Source organism: Podarcis erhardii, assembly GCF_964252035.2.
Source record: "Podarcis erhardii genome assembly, chromosome: 2".
Classification (NCBI taxonomy): Eukaryota; Metazoa; Chordata; class Lepidosauria; order Squamata; family Lacertidae; genus Podarcis; species Podarcis erhardii.
This window is the reverse complement of record NC_138498.1, coordinates 45,240,348-45,253,775: the sequence shown is the minus strand read 5'-3', so window position 1 is coordinate 45,253,775 and position 13,428 is coordinate 45,240,348. Positions and strand designations below refer to the sequence as shown.

The 13,428-nt window shown below is 48.2% G+C and overlaps 1 long non-coding RNA gene across 1 annotated transcript in view; it reads right to left on the bottom strand.

Moving 5' to 3' along the window:
- The window catches only part of LOC309333407, a 48,937-nt gene extending 35,551 nt beyond the window's left edge, over positions 1–13,386 (bottom strand). Inside the window, exons 1-2 of the long non-coding RNA XR_014152498.1 lie at positions 12,788–13,386; positions 11,540–11,730 (exon numbers count right to left, since the gene is read on the bottom strand). This is a non-coding gene — a long non-coding RNA (uncharacterized lncRNA). The remainder of the gene's footprint in view (positions 1–11,539; positions 11,731–12,787) is intronic.
- Positions 13,387–13,428: the final 42 nt, after the last annotated feature.

The following is a 13,428-nucleotide window of genomic DNA, read 5'->3' as shown; positions in this document are numbered from 1 at the left end:
AGCAGCTGTTTATAAAGGGATCTCTGCGATGCAGCTGCCTCTGGGGCGGAGAGCAGCTTGCTCTCTAATTGCCACACAACAATCCTGCTGGGCAATTTAGGAGAGGAAGTGAAGGAGGTGGCTGGAATTACTCAAACTGAATGGCTGTGAATGCCTGCGTTTCAGTGCTGTCTGGAGCAGGCACCTCTTGCCAGAGCGCTACACCCTGCTGCCGCCTTAAGTCAACTGGGGGCGCACTGCTTGCAAAAGGGAAAGCTTTGATTGAGCCAGCTATTACAAAAGGCATAGCCTCGTGACCCCAATAATTACAGTGCTTCCTGGCACTAGAACAGCACGGCTATGGAGGCTTTGACGCTGAAGGGAGTGCCCTTGCAGCACCCTAGTTTTCCCCCAGGGCTGTCGCTTCCACATTTTCTCCTGGCCTGACCTTGCTTAGTTTGCAAAATCCAAATGGCTCCAAGCCGGAGGCGACACAGCTGCAAAGGGCGGGGAGGGGGCCCTGCAGGGAGGTGCAGACCGAGCCAGATGGAGCTGGATAGGGCACAAAAAGTTGGATCGACTCAGTGGGAAGCTTCCCCGTTCCCCATTCCCCACACCCACCCCATGCTATCCAAAAAGTTATGCCTCTCATTCCCTGTCGCTGCTACATCCATTCTCAATTGTGTCTTCCCATTTGGGCCGCTTCGCACATTATGTTTCTTCCATGCACATGTAAAGACACAGAGTTTGCATGCGTGTGACAAATAGCTCGGCTGGTAGAACATGAGACTCTTAATTTCAGGGCTGTGGGTTCAAGTCCCACATTGGGCAAAAGATTCCTGCATTGCAGGAAGTTGAACTAGATGACCCTTGCGGTCTCTTCCCGCTCTACAACTGGCTTTCCACTACCCATGCACCCAACGGCAAACAAATATGCTGCTATTTGCTTTTCCAGCTGGGCGAAAAAGTCTCTGCCTTAGATGTTCATTTTGCATTGTTTTTACACCTATATCTGGGGTGTAGGTGTACTGTGTGTACTGTTTTTAAAACTATTTCTAGCATGTGTGTGAGTGTGTGTGTGTTTGTAAATCACTTTGACAGGCATTAAAAACATGATTCATGAATTAATAAATAATAAAAATAACATTCAGCTGGGAAACTGAAGAGGATTCTGGGGGCCTTGTGGCTTCCTCTTTCTAGCCTCTTGTTTGGAATACACAAGGAAAGAGTAGGATCACACACACAAGGCGTGCCCCCTACAATAGCCTCTGCATTTGCAAAAACACACAACTGTTGCTATTTTCCGCGTAAGGCAACATCACAGGTTTCCAAATTCCTGCACAGAAGGTGTGCAGCAGAGTACATGCTTTAAGATCCTATCAGATGACTGGATACATGCGGAGTTCACCTTTCTTCGCTTATGTGTAGGAATCTGGTTTGCCACCTCTTGAAATAATATTTTTTTTAAATCTGGCATCCAGAACTCCATAATGATTCCAGGACTGAATACATGAGGCAGGGCAGGGTGCAGCATCTTTGGGTGAGTGCTGAGGCAGAGCCTAGTGTGTTTTTTGCAGCTTCAGGACAAAATCTGTTGAAATTCATTTTCAATTATTTAAAATATTTTGAGTTGTGTGGTTGAAACCCTCCCAATGTTGTTTACAGAAGAGAAGGTACAGAAACCTGCTCAGTTCATTAATAAAACCAGTAATTGTAATAAACCAACTATCCAGCCACCAGCCCTCCAATACAGCAACAGCTCAAAAGAAAGCCAAAGAGAACAAATAGGTCTTTAAGGCTTTCCCAAGACCTGTTATGACAGGATCTGATAAACCCCAGGTGGAAGTTTATTTTCCAAGAGGAAAATAAGCTAGTCTTGGCCCTTAGTTTTTAGGCAAGGGGTCTAAAAGCAAAAAATTCTCTCAGGATGTTTTTTGTTTCTTTATCTCTCTTGTCCCCTGATTGGACGACCACCCAACAAACTGCCATGCTTGTCCACCTTGCATTTTTAAAATAACAATATTTTATGATGATTTGTTGGTTTTAATTGTTGCATGCTTCCTTGATTAACAGTTGCTTTAGAACAGCATGGTAGAAATGTCTATACAGGAATAAGCCTTAATATGAATTTGGTAACGTGAAAAAGCCCTTAGCTGATCTGAGCATCATTGGGGGGGTGTTTGTAGGTGGCACCATCTGATCATTCTCAGACTCATGGGCCTAGGAGATTACTTCATCATTAATTTAATTAATTTGTTAGTTGTCTAATTCTTGGTGACTTATCAGAAATATGAAGCAACGTTAAAAAGCACACCAACCTCCAAAAACAAAAAGATTATCAACAACTCAGGACATGCCCAACAAGCCAAGGCAACTGTCTCATCGTATTCTATCACATGCTGAGGAGAAGAAAGCCAGTCGCAAAAAGAATACAGTCGCAAAAAGAATACAGTAATCGTAAGTGTTTGTGCTTAGGGGGGCCTTTCTGGGAAGAGCATTCCATAGATTGGGATGGGGGGCACAACTACCTGCCTTGTTGCCACCTGCCAAATCTCTTTTGGAGGGAGGCGTAAGGAGAAAGGCCATGGATGATTACCTAAGGGCCTGGGTAGTTGCATGCCAGGAGAAGCGTTCTTTTAGGTATTGAGGTCTCAAACTGTATAAAGTTTTATAGGTTTAAACTAGCACTTTATAGGTGTAAACTAGCTCAAAATTGTATACAGTGGTACCTCTGGATGCGAACGAGATCCGTTCTGGAGCCCCGTTCGCATCCTGAGTAGAAAGTAACATGCGACTGCGCGGGTCGCATTTTGCCGCTTCCGCGCATGCGCGTGACATCATTTTGAGCATCTGCGCATGCGTGAGCAGTGAAACCAGGAAGTAACGTGCTCTGTTACTTCCGGGTCGCCGCAGAGCGTAACTTGAAAACGCTCAACCTGAAGCATATTTAACCCGAGGTATGACTGTATAGGCAGCCACTGCAGTTGTACTAAGACAGGTGCTATCCCAAACTGCCGACTCTCAGACAGCAATATGACCTGGGCATTCTGCATATGCTGCAGTTTCCGAACCATCTTCAGAGGCACCTTCATGTACAGGCCTTTTTGTTCTCCAACCTGTAGGTTCCTAAAGTCAAATTGTTCCTAGCCAGAAAAGGGTATAGCTAAGCTACCAGCTGAAGCTGGGGGGGGGGGGGAAGCATTCTGCACAACTGAGGCCACCTCGGTGTGCCTCAACTGACAGTAACAAATCCAGGAGAACCCTGAAGCATGACCCCATCTAGAACAGGCTAGAGACGGTTCCTTTGCTCAGAGGAACCACCCACTAATAGCATTTTGGTCATGTCTGGACTGAGCTTAGGTTTATTGACCTTCATCCAGTCTATTGCTATGACCAGACACCAGTTCAGCAGATCCGCCACCTCACCAGCCGAAGATGAAAAGGAGACTTCAGAACTGCACATTCTCAGTGTACTGGTGATAATGTGCTACAGAGCTCGGAATGACTATACCCAGTGGCTTCATGTTAAACACATGGGAGAGAACACCTGAGAAACTCTATACAGGACCATCCACAGAACTGAGCTATATCCCCCAAGCACCACAGTACCCATCAACTCCCAATTCAGACAGTTACCCCAGAAAGCCACTATATGGCCAATGAAACTGAAAGCTGCTGAAACATCAAGGAAAACCGACAGGGCCATGCTCCCTCTCTCCCCCGATACATGTCAACCATAATAGTTTTTGTACCAAACCTGGGGCAGATATGGATCCAAGAAATCAGTTTCCTCCCACTGAGCAGACTTACTCTCAGGTAATTGGGCACAGGATTTTAGCACTAGCATTATATTTGCACTAGCATGCATTAGGCGTCAGTATCACAATACAGTATTCTGCTCCTACCTAAGAGAAAGGAGGGGATACCTGTAGCAGCGAAGGCAGTCATATTCCTGTTTGTGATGTAAAAGAAAAACGGGAGATTCATGCTCTGGGGCTGAAAATAAAGTCCACAGACTTCCAAGCACTAAATAAAAACATTCATGAAATGACAGGGCTATGACAGGGAATCCTTGCTAGTATTTTATTTTAAAATCTTGGTTCACACGCGTGCTCTATTCTTTAGTGGTACAGCGAAGAAAAAACAGACAATTTTGTAAAGATTCAGGCACGATCCATTTGGTGCCTGCCACACTTAATGATATCCCACACACCACTTACAATCACAATGGGTGGGCTGGAATAATATTTCCCAAGTGGCAAAATATTGCAGGTTGACTGCTGGGAAAATCATGCTCCTGCAACAGAAATGCTACTTTGAGAGATAATAGATATGGCTTATGGCAGCACTAAATTAAAATAATAAATATAAAAATACTGGGGGAGCGAGGAAAATCTCTGTGTGGATAGGTTTGTCTTGCATGTGTGAACTGTTAGGAAACTACTGGTCTGAAGCATTTCCTTTTGTTGAAATGCCATTTATGCCTGGATCTTGTGCAACACATGAACAATAGCTGTGCATAAACAGGGCCTTAGTTGCTGAACTACAAGCCCCATCAATTAGGGTCACTGGCTATGCTTGCTAATGCTGATGAGAGTTGTAGTTCAGCAACATCTGGAGGTCAATGGTTCCCCAGACCTGATTTAAGGAGCATTCGTTCTGATTTGTTCATAGGGAGGTTAGATGATGTTGCATCAAAGCAAGTGTCATCCTACACTTCCAAGTGCATTTCCCCATTACTTACTTTATCGCAAAAAAAAAAAAAAAAAACTTTTGGGAAAGTGGGTGAGTTGCACAAGATAACCCCCTGCTCAATTAACTATAATTACTCAACCTGAATAATTACCAGAATGTGATCAAATCCCACCTGAAAACAGCAACAACTTGGAAGTGCCCTGTATACATATTGATTCAATTCTAGACCACAGCTAGAAGAGCTGGCTGATGTGGGAGAAGGTGGGACACGAGGGCTTGAAAACTGGATAGAACACCTCTTTCCCCTCTAAATCATCTTAGGTCCATGTCAAATATGTGCCTAGTAAGTAAGCAAAGAGATGTGGAAGTCTTCTCTCTTTAGGAAGTGCCGATAACATACTTCTCATTCAGTTTCTATTTACTTGCCTTTGCCCCATTCTTTTGCCCCCTTGGTGGCTTACTCCTTGCTCCCCATTGCTATGGCACATAGCTGGGGATCCTGGACGGTGGGTGGGTGGATCCCGTGGTGAATCACTGCCATTTGCCCACAGAGCTGGAAGCAAGTGCTGCCTCCCCCACAGATTGGCACATCCTGCATTGGTGCTCAGGGAAGGGTTAACTCAAACTGGGCTGCACTCCAAGGCCTGGGAGCTGCTCCCCACACACTATCCCTGTGTCAGCTCAGCTCCGCTCCCTTTCCCAGCAGCTGTGCTAGACCAAGCCCAGTTAAGAGGGGGAAGCTGGGAGTGGGGGGTATGTTCTCGAATATCAAGCTCCACACTGGCACCAGGCCTTCCCCCTGCAGGGAGGCAACCTATAAAGACATAAGGGTCTGGACTTTGGGGCTATCCAAAACAACAAGGAACACCACACTGAGGATAAGCCATGTACATGTTGTGTTATTGGCAGAAGAAAAGTGATTGGGGGTGGGAAACGGCTATAATTTGGGGAGTGGATCTTGTGCTGGCAGTGGATCTTGTTTGGTACGTGGTTTATGCAGCTGGCTGAACCCAAAGCCCTCTAGGTAGAAAGGCCTCAGGTCCTAGCAGTCACCTTTGCCCCTTCCCTTTCCACCCCCAGCTGGGAAGCTCCTTCCCTCCCACGACAGGAAGTTCATTGTTGAGGTCCCGGGATCTGCCAGACAATAAAGGAAGCAGCTGCTACCATGGCAATGGTGTGTGACATAAGCAAAACTTGCGCCATAATGGGTGTGGGGATATGTCCCAATTCACGGTCTCCTTGCTGTCATGGGAACGGGGAACTGTGCTAGCCGGGCTCCTCTCTCTGTTCTCCTCCCACTGCAAGTCCCGACTGCTTCCCTTCGCATGCCACAGCAAGGGGTGAAGGAAACAAGGTCACTGGGTACACCACCTGCCTTTACCTGTAGCGAAGCCTCAGATGCACTTAGCCCGACAGCCACAGAGGCACAACCACACAAAACAACACTTCCCAGAAAGACACACGGTCACAGAACATACGTGACACACTGCACTGGAGGTAGTAAAGGTAAAGGTACCCCTGCCCATACGAGCCAGTCTTGCCAGACTCTAGGGTTGTGCGCTCATCTCACTCTATAGGCCGGGAGCCAGCGCTGTCCGCAGACACTTCCAGGTCACGTGGCCAGAGTGACAAGCTGCATCTGGTGAGCCAGCGCAGCACATGGAACGCCGTTTACCTTCCCGCTAGTAAGCGGTCCCTATTTATCTACTTGCACCCGGGGGTGCTTTCGAACTCCTAGGTTGGCAGGCGCTGGGACCGAGCGACGGGAGCGCACCCCGCCACGGGGATTCGAACCGCCGACCATGCGATCGGCAAGTCCTAGGCGCTGAGGTTTTACCCACAGCGCCACCCGCGTCCCTTCGCACTGGAGGTAACATATAGGCAATTAACAAAACCATGGAAATAGTTATCCTAAATGATGTACAGGGCAAAATGGACAGAAGTTTGTGGTACTACATACAGCAAAACTCATAAATCCAAGCGGTTCCTCAGTTTTCAGAAATGTATACACGTGTACACAGCCTGAGAACTTGGGGATCCAAGTCCACAAGCACAAAACATAGGGCTGCAGTAACAGAGCACCATTCACAAACCCAAGGTGTGTGTGCGTACACCCAGAGACACACTATATGCAACCCAGCCAGAAATAACACACACACTACTTGCCATGTTACAGAAAAAGGATGCATTAAAAAATAAAACACAACAGATTTGTATGCCGTTCCTCTTTTGTAACACATACACACCACATATGCATTCAAGGCCAGATGCTCTGTATACATGCACACACACACGCACAGCACTAAACAAACATTTGTATGTGCACATTAGAAAGTAGTGTACAGCTCTTATGGCAAACATACTGCCTGCAACACATGGGGATTCTAGGGGAGCCATTCAAGTATACAGAGAGAAGGAGGGAAGGATTGAGTTGAGCTCTCTTGTGTGTGCGTGCGTGCATGCGTGCTGTGTTTCACCTCCCTCCTCCCCGCTGCTATCTGGACTACAGCCTGGTGGTGGCTGCGGTCACGAAGGGAGGGGGGATTGCCTCGCCCAGTGCATGAGTCACAGAGAGCAGACTTCCCTTCCCAGCAGGGCCCTGGGCTCAGCCACTTGCCTGCCGGGAAAGGCTCTGTATGCTAGCCGGGGTCAGAGCCGTGGCTGCTCTGAAGTGGGCATTGGCAAGGGTGGGAGAGGGGTCTCTGGTGAGAACATCTGCTGGGGGAGGAGGAGGAGGAGGAGGAGGCGGAGAGAGATGCGTGGAAGAGTTTTGATCCCAGTCCAAGCACTCTTGTTTTTTGGACAGCCCAAAGACATATTTTACTGTCTCTTGGCTGCAACTAATTTCACTGCGAATGCTCTCCCACTTCACAGCGGCCAAACAGTTATGGATTTCTTGGCTCTAAGGAAGGAGCAATTCGGGAAGACATCTCCATCTCATCCTCACCCATGTGTAGTATAGTGGTTAGAGCCAGTGTCGGACTCAGACTTGGGAGACCAGGGTACAAATCCCCACTCAGCCATGAAGCTCAATGGGGGTCTTTGGGTCAGCCCCTGCCTCTTAGCCTAACCTACCTCACAGGATTGCTGTGAGGTGTAAATGAGGCAAGGGAGAACCATGTACTTCACCTTCAGCGCCTCGGGGGGAGGAAAAGCAGTGGGATATAAATGCAATAAACAGATAAAAGTGCATCCTTGATGTGCTCCAAAAGTGGGTATGACAGTTTGACAGAATAACAACCCTGTTCAAAATAAGGGACAGTAGTCCATGCCTCATTGCCTCAGTCCTCTTCTCCTTCCCCCAACACCTGCTAATCTCAGACTACAAGATCCTGCCTTATGCAGATCCCAACCTAAACAGGGGCATCGAATGGTCCAGAAATGGGGTGGGTGACTTTATTGCTGGATCATTTATGTAGTTCCCTGTTCTGACCTTGGGGACAGCCCCAAATTGACTCTGTCCGCCCCTCACTGCCAGCTGGGAAATCTCAACTGGAGACTAAAGCAGAGGCCTCGCTGTGCTAGGTTCATTCAGCTGTGTCCTCCTGGGACAGCTGCCTCCAAAGTCAGTCCACCAAGGGATGTAAAAAGATAGGAAGCTGCCTCATACCAGGTTAGACCATTGCTCCATCCAGCTCAATACTATGCTGACAGGCAGCTTTCCAGGCCTTCAGAGAGGGACTTCTTCCTGCCCTACCTGGAGATTGAAACTGGGACCTTCTACCAGTGAGGTACAGCTCTTCCCCAACTCACGCATTCTCCACCTCTCTCTTTCTCCTTTGGGTCTGCGTCTTCCCTTCCCACCCTCTCTGGCCCTACAGCATCCCTTGCCCCTAAACATGCTCTGGATCTCTCTGATCTGGACACTGGCACCTGGCTGTGTCCCTCCCTTGCCCAGGCTGTAATTAGCAGCTATTAAAGGTCATTAGCAAACTGGGAGTTAATGACCAGGTAGGAGCAACTTGGCTTCAGCACTGGGGTGTTGGCTTGTCTACCTGCCTGTTTACAGCTTTGCCAGCTGCTGGAATACCACCGCTAAGCAGAGACCAGACGGAACAGATGACGCCTTGAGTTGGTTGGGAGAGAGGGAGGGATGCTTGAGAGGCAGTTTTGTAAGGAGCCTGGGCTGGCTGCAGACTTCTGAGGCTCAAGCAGTGGGAACAGAAAAGAGAGTGGATTTGGGGGGATCTTGGGCTGTGGGTGCCTATGTCCACTTAGAACCAGCCCTCACCCTAGCATCCTATTGTGGCACAAAGGGAGTGGAGTATCCTGGTTCTCAAAGTCATGTAACTCCCCAAGGCCAAACACATTGGCTGGGAGCTGGGGTACAAGCCACAGAATTCTGGCTCATTGCCCAGCCAGCCGTTTCTGCTCTTCCTGCTCCCTAAAATTCCCTGGCTGCTCTTCATGGAATTAATCACTTCCTGTTCCAGAGCTGGGTGTTGTTCCGTTCTGTCCGAATGGGTAATGCACCACACTTCAGAGGCAATTGTACACCAGTTCTTAGCAAAGAATTGCTATATAAATATATTCTCTTGTTTTCCCATTCCCCACAACCAGAGAGATTGCTTCAAAGCAGCCAAAGTATCTAAACAATGACAGCTAAGGACCCTTTTCCTGACCTCTGACTCCCATTCCTAAATATTCTTCCTCCCCTGTTGTGCCTCCCCTGTTTGCTTTTCTGTGAAATCATCTGTTTTTAAGTGTGGGCGGCTTCTCCAACTAGGACGTGCCTAGAGCAGAACAGCTGCCAAGGAACCGCACGCCAGAGACAGGGTGTGTGTATATGTGCACAGAGAGGGTGATATACGTGGTGTGGGGTTTGTGATAGGGTGAATTGTCAAAGCCTGCAGAGGGTAGGTGGGAGTATGTAGGGGTATACTAACTGCAGCCTGTGGGTGTGTTTGTGGGGGGTGAGGAACACTCGGTGTAAAGAATGGCACAGCGTATGTTTAGCGCACAGTGCACGTTTGGCTGAAAACAGCGTTGCTTTTATGTTCTGCAAATGTGCAGAGAGTGGTGGTGCATTGCGAGCAACTGATGCAGAATGTGGAAGGTCTTGTCTTTGGGTAGTATGTGGGAAAGTGCATCTGTGTATGTACTGTCTATAACATGCTATAAAACATGAGCATCCTCAGAGCTGTCACAAAGCATGTTTGTTTACATGGTGTCTGAAGAAAGATGAGAGCAAAAGTGTGTGCGCAAGTGAACATGCACAGAAGGTGTGTGAGAATGTCTGAGGAGGGGCAGTAATAATACGATTCTGTGCTCGCTTGTAAATACTCATTCACCTGGTTGCTTGCGGTAAAAAACGCTTCCAGACAACTAGCAAGGGATGTTTACAGCACTTGTTTCTTTTACACCACAAAGCACTAATCCAGTAACTCTCTGGTCAGGTGGGCAAGTAAAAAAAAAAAAATGTTACGGATTAATAATTTTAGTTGACTAGAATTTGCAAGGCTGAATAAGGCATGCTGTGCAAGTTTCATCTCCCTTGCGTACAAGGAAATCCCTGCCAGAAAGTCCCACTCTAGACACTCCATTTGTGGATTTGGGCAGATTTCCTTGTCAACATAAAGCCCTGAAGGATGCCAAGACTTGCCTGAACAGTAAGGAGTATTACAGTGCGGTTAGGAAAGGGAGGGAGGAAGACAGAGAAATGCCAGTTCTACAGGGGGGGTCGGGAAAGGCCCAAAGATAAATGCCATATTAAAAATGCCATATAAAAACAAATTAAACTTAGAATTAAAAAAACAACTAAATGTCATATAAAAACAAATTAGACTGAGAATTAAAAAAAAAAAAAAGCTGGTGGCAATCCTGTTGGGGTTGAATGCTGTAAAGAAACACAAAGAATGGGGTTGAGGAATGGGATCGAGAATCCGCTGAGGCCCTGGTTTGTGACTGAGGAGGGATTCAAACTGCGGATTAATTAATTTATTACATTTCAATCCCACATTTTTTTTCCTCTGAGGAGCTCAGCATGGAGTAAGTACATGGTTCTCCCACTGCATTTTATCCTCACAACAACCCTGTGAGGTAGGTTAAGCTGAGGATCCATGATTGATCCAAGCTCACCTAGTGAGCTTCATGGCTGAGTGGGGATTTGAAGAACCTCGGTCTACTAGGTCATATTCCAACACACTAACCACCACACAGGCTCTGGGTCCCGGTTCACACTCCTCCTTGCCAGTCTACTACATCAACTCTCAGAGAGCAGTGGTGAGGCTCAAGACTGAAAGCCACCCCAAACCAGGCGAAGCACAACATGGACAAAAACAGCCCATGTTCCTTCCTTACAGCCTCAGGGCAAGCTTGTTGAAGCAGAACTGACCTCCTGCTAGCCCTGGATGGGTTAATACCAGGCCATCCCAGGAAGGGAAGCTGGGAGCAGACGGTGTCTGAGTTGCTCCTGAGTCACATAGGCCGATAACACGTTTCCACCCAAGGCAGCCAAAATAACCCGGCTGGGAACTTTCCCACATGGAGTTTGTTTTTCATCTCCGCGGTTGCATGAGGCGGGGGATGTGAGAGAATAAAACACAAGGCTCCTGTTGAGGAGGCATACATTTGCCAAATGCTCCTTGGCAGCTAGTGTGGCACAATAGGCAGGAGTGTTGGACTGGGGTGTGAGAAGCAAAAAGTCTCATTGCTACTTAATGATGAAGCAAACTGGGTGGCCATATGAGAACGGCAATCTTTCAGCCTATCCTACCTCACAGGGCTGCTTTGGGATAAAAACACAGTGCTATGTGCCTTGGAAAGGTGATATGCACGTGTAACAAATAAATATTTCACGCACCCAAGATGGTTTTCCTTAAATAAGAACTTAAAACACCAAACAAGCTCCAAACCCAGGACTTACCTAAAATGTGAGTATTTCCTGATAGCTGGCAAGTCTGTCTGGGTCAGGTGAGAGAACCTTAGGCCTGGAAGTCAAATGTGGCCCTTTATCCGTCTTCTGAACTGTCTCCAAGCCATGCCCCTCCTCCACACTCTCTTCAAAAGTTTTTGCCTGGCTGGAAAGTGCTCTTGAACTGTAAAAATGGCCCTTGCCTAGATAGAGAGAGATGTGTGTATATAAATCTCTGCCTTTGGCATGCCTAGAATGTGGCTTACTGTACAAAGGCAAAGAATCACACCCATAACCCTACCTACTTGCCTCTGGCCCCTCTCAGCAATGCAAGTGGCCCCAAGAAATTTGTCCGTGAGAGAATGTGGCCCCCAGGCTGATAAAAGTCCCCGGATCCATTTGGTTAGTTTTTGTTCTGCGGTACTTTGTGGTGTTTGATGGGCTCTGCTGGCTAATCCTATGTAGGAATTAGTCCAACCCAGTTCAATGGGACTTACGAAAGGTAAAGGTAAAGGTAAAGGGGCCCCTGACCATTAGGTCCAGTTGTGACCGACTCTGGGGTTGCGGCGTTCATCTCGCTTTATTGGCCAGGGGAGCTGGCGTACAGCTTCCGGATCATGTGGCCAGCATGAGTAAGCCGCTTCTGGCGAACTAGAGGAGCGCATGGAAACGCTGTTTACCTTCCTGCCGGAGCGGTACCTATTTATCTACTTGCACTTTGACATGCTTTCAAACTGCTAGGTTGGCAGGAGCAGGGACCGAGCAATGGGAGCTCACCCCGTCGCGGGGATTCGAACCGCCGACCTTCTGATCAGCAAATCCTAGCCTCTGTGGTTTAACCCACAGCGCCACCAGCGTCCCTTTCAATGGGACTTGCTCTCCAGTAAAACAGTAGCCCTGTGCTCTCTGTACACCACAGTTGTGGTTCATGACTGAGTAGATCAGCAAATAAGTTTGGATGTCAAAGAGGGAATCTTTAAAAACAAAACTATACAGCAGAGTGTGGCTTCTGGAACCACAGGTAAATAAATGCTACCTAGCAGCATTGTGTGGCCCATCAGGGCAAGGAGAGTGAATAAAGAGTAAGATAGGATTTGAGTCCTTTTCCTTAGACTGCAACACTCTCGATTCAGCCTCAGCAGCTGGGATATGAAACAGGCAATGTTCTTCTGCCTTCTTCTTGCCCATATAAAATGAAACTCCTTGGCAGCAGTAGACATGAAAGTTATTCCTTCGAATCACAGACACACACACACAAACATACACAAGCTTTGCATAGCTGGCATCGCCCATGTCGTTTCCTCTACGGTAGCAGCCTCAAATGAAGGCACACTGCTGTCCCCCGGCGGGGGCTCGTGGTCCTGCAGCGCCGGGTGCTGAAACATCTGTTCCCTCATAGCGCCCCCTTTCATTTCGCATCAATCCAGTTTAATAAATCTTCCTCCCCTGTTAAGAAAGTCGGCTGTTTGTTGTCACACACACTACTACAGAGTCTTCGGCATGTATGCTGCGTCTCGGTGTGGAGCTGGAACGGCCCGGAAAACTGAGAATTCCTGGAATACCTTTTCAACACGTGTAGGACAAGTCATAGAGAAACGTGACCATGAGCATGTGCAGAGTTCACTTCCACCGAGCGGCCCACACGCTTAGAAAGCAAGGCAGCTGGCATGCCTCCCAGGTGGCCCTGAACCTCCTCGGTTTCTGTCCCCCGCCGCCCCCCCCGCGCCCCAGCAGTGAAGCACCGACCCCACCCACGAGCGATCCCCTTTGCCATATACAGTCATAAGCGCTCGCCTGACGCCCCCTCGCTCGTCCTAGAGCGTCTCGGCGCCTCGCGGGCGGGGCTGAGCCTCTCCGGTTCCGCCCCAGCTGCCGACGGCGGGGCGCGGGCGGCTGACGTC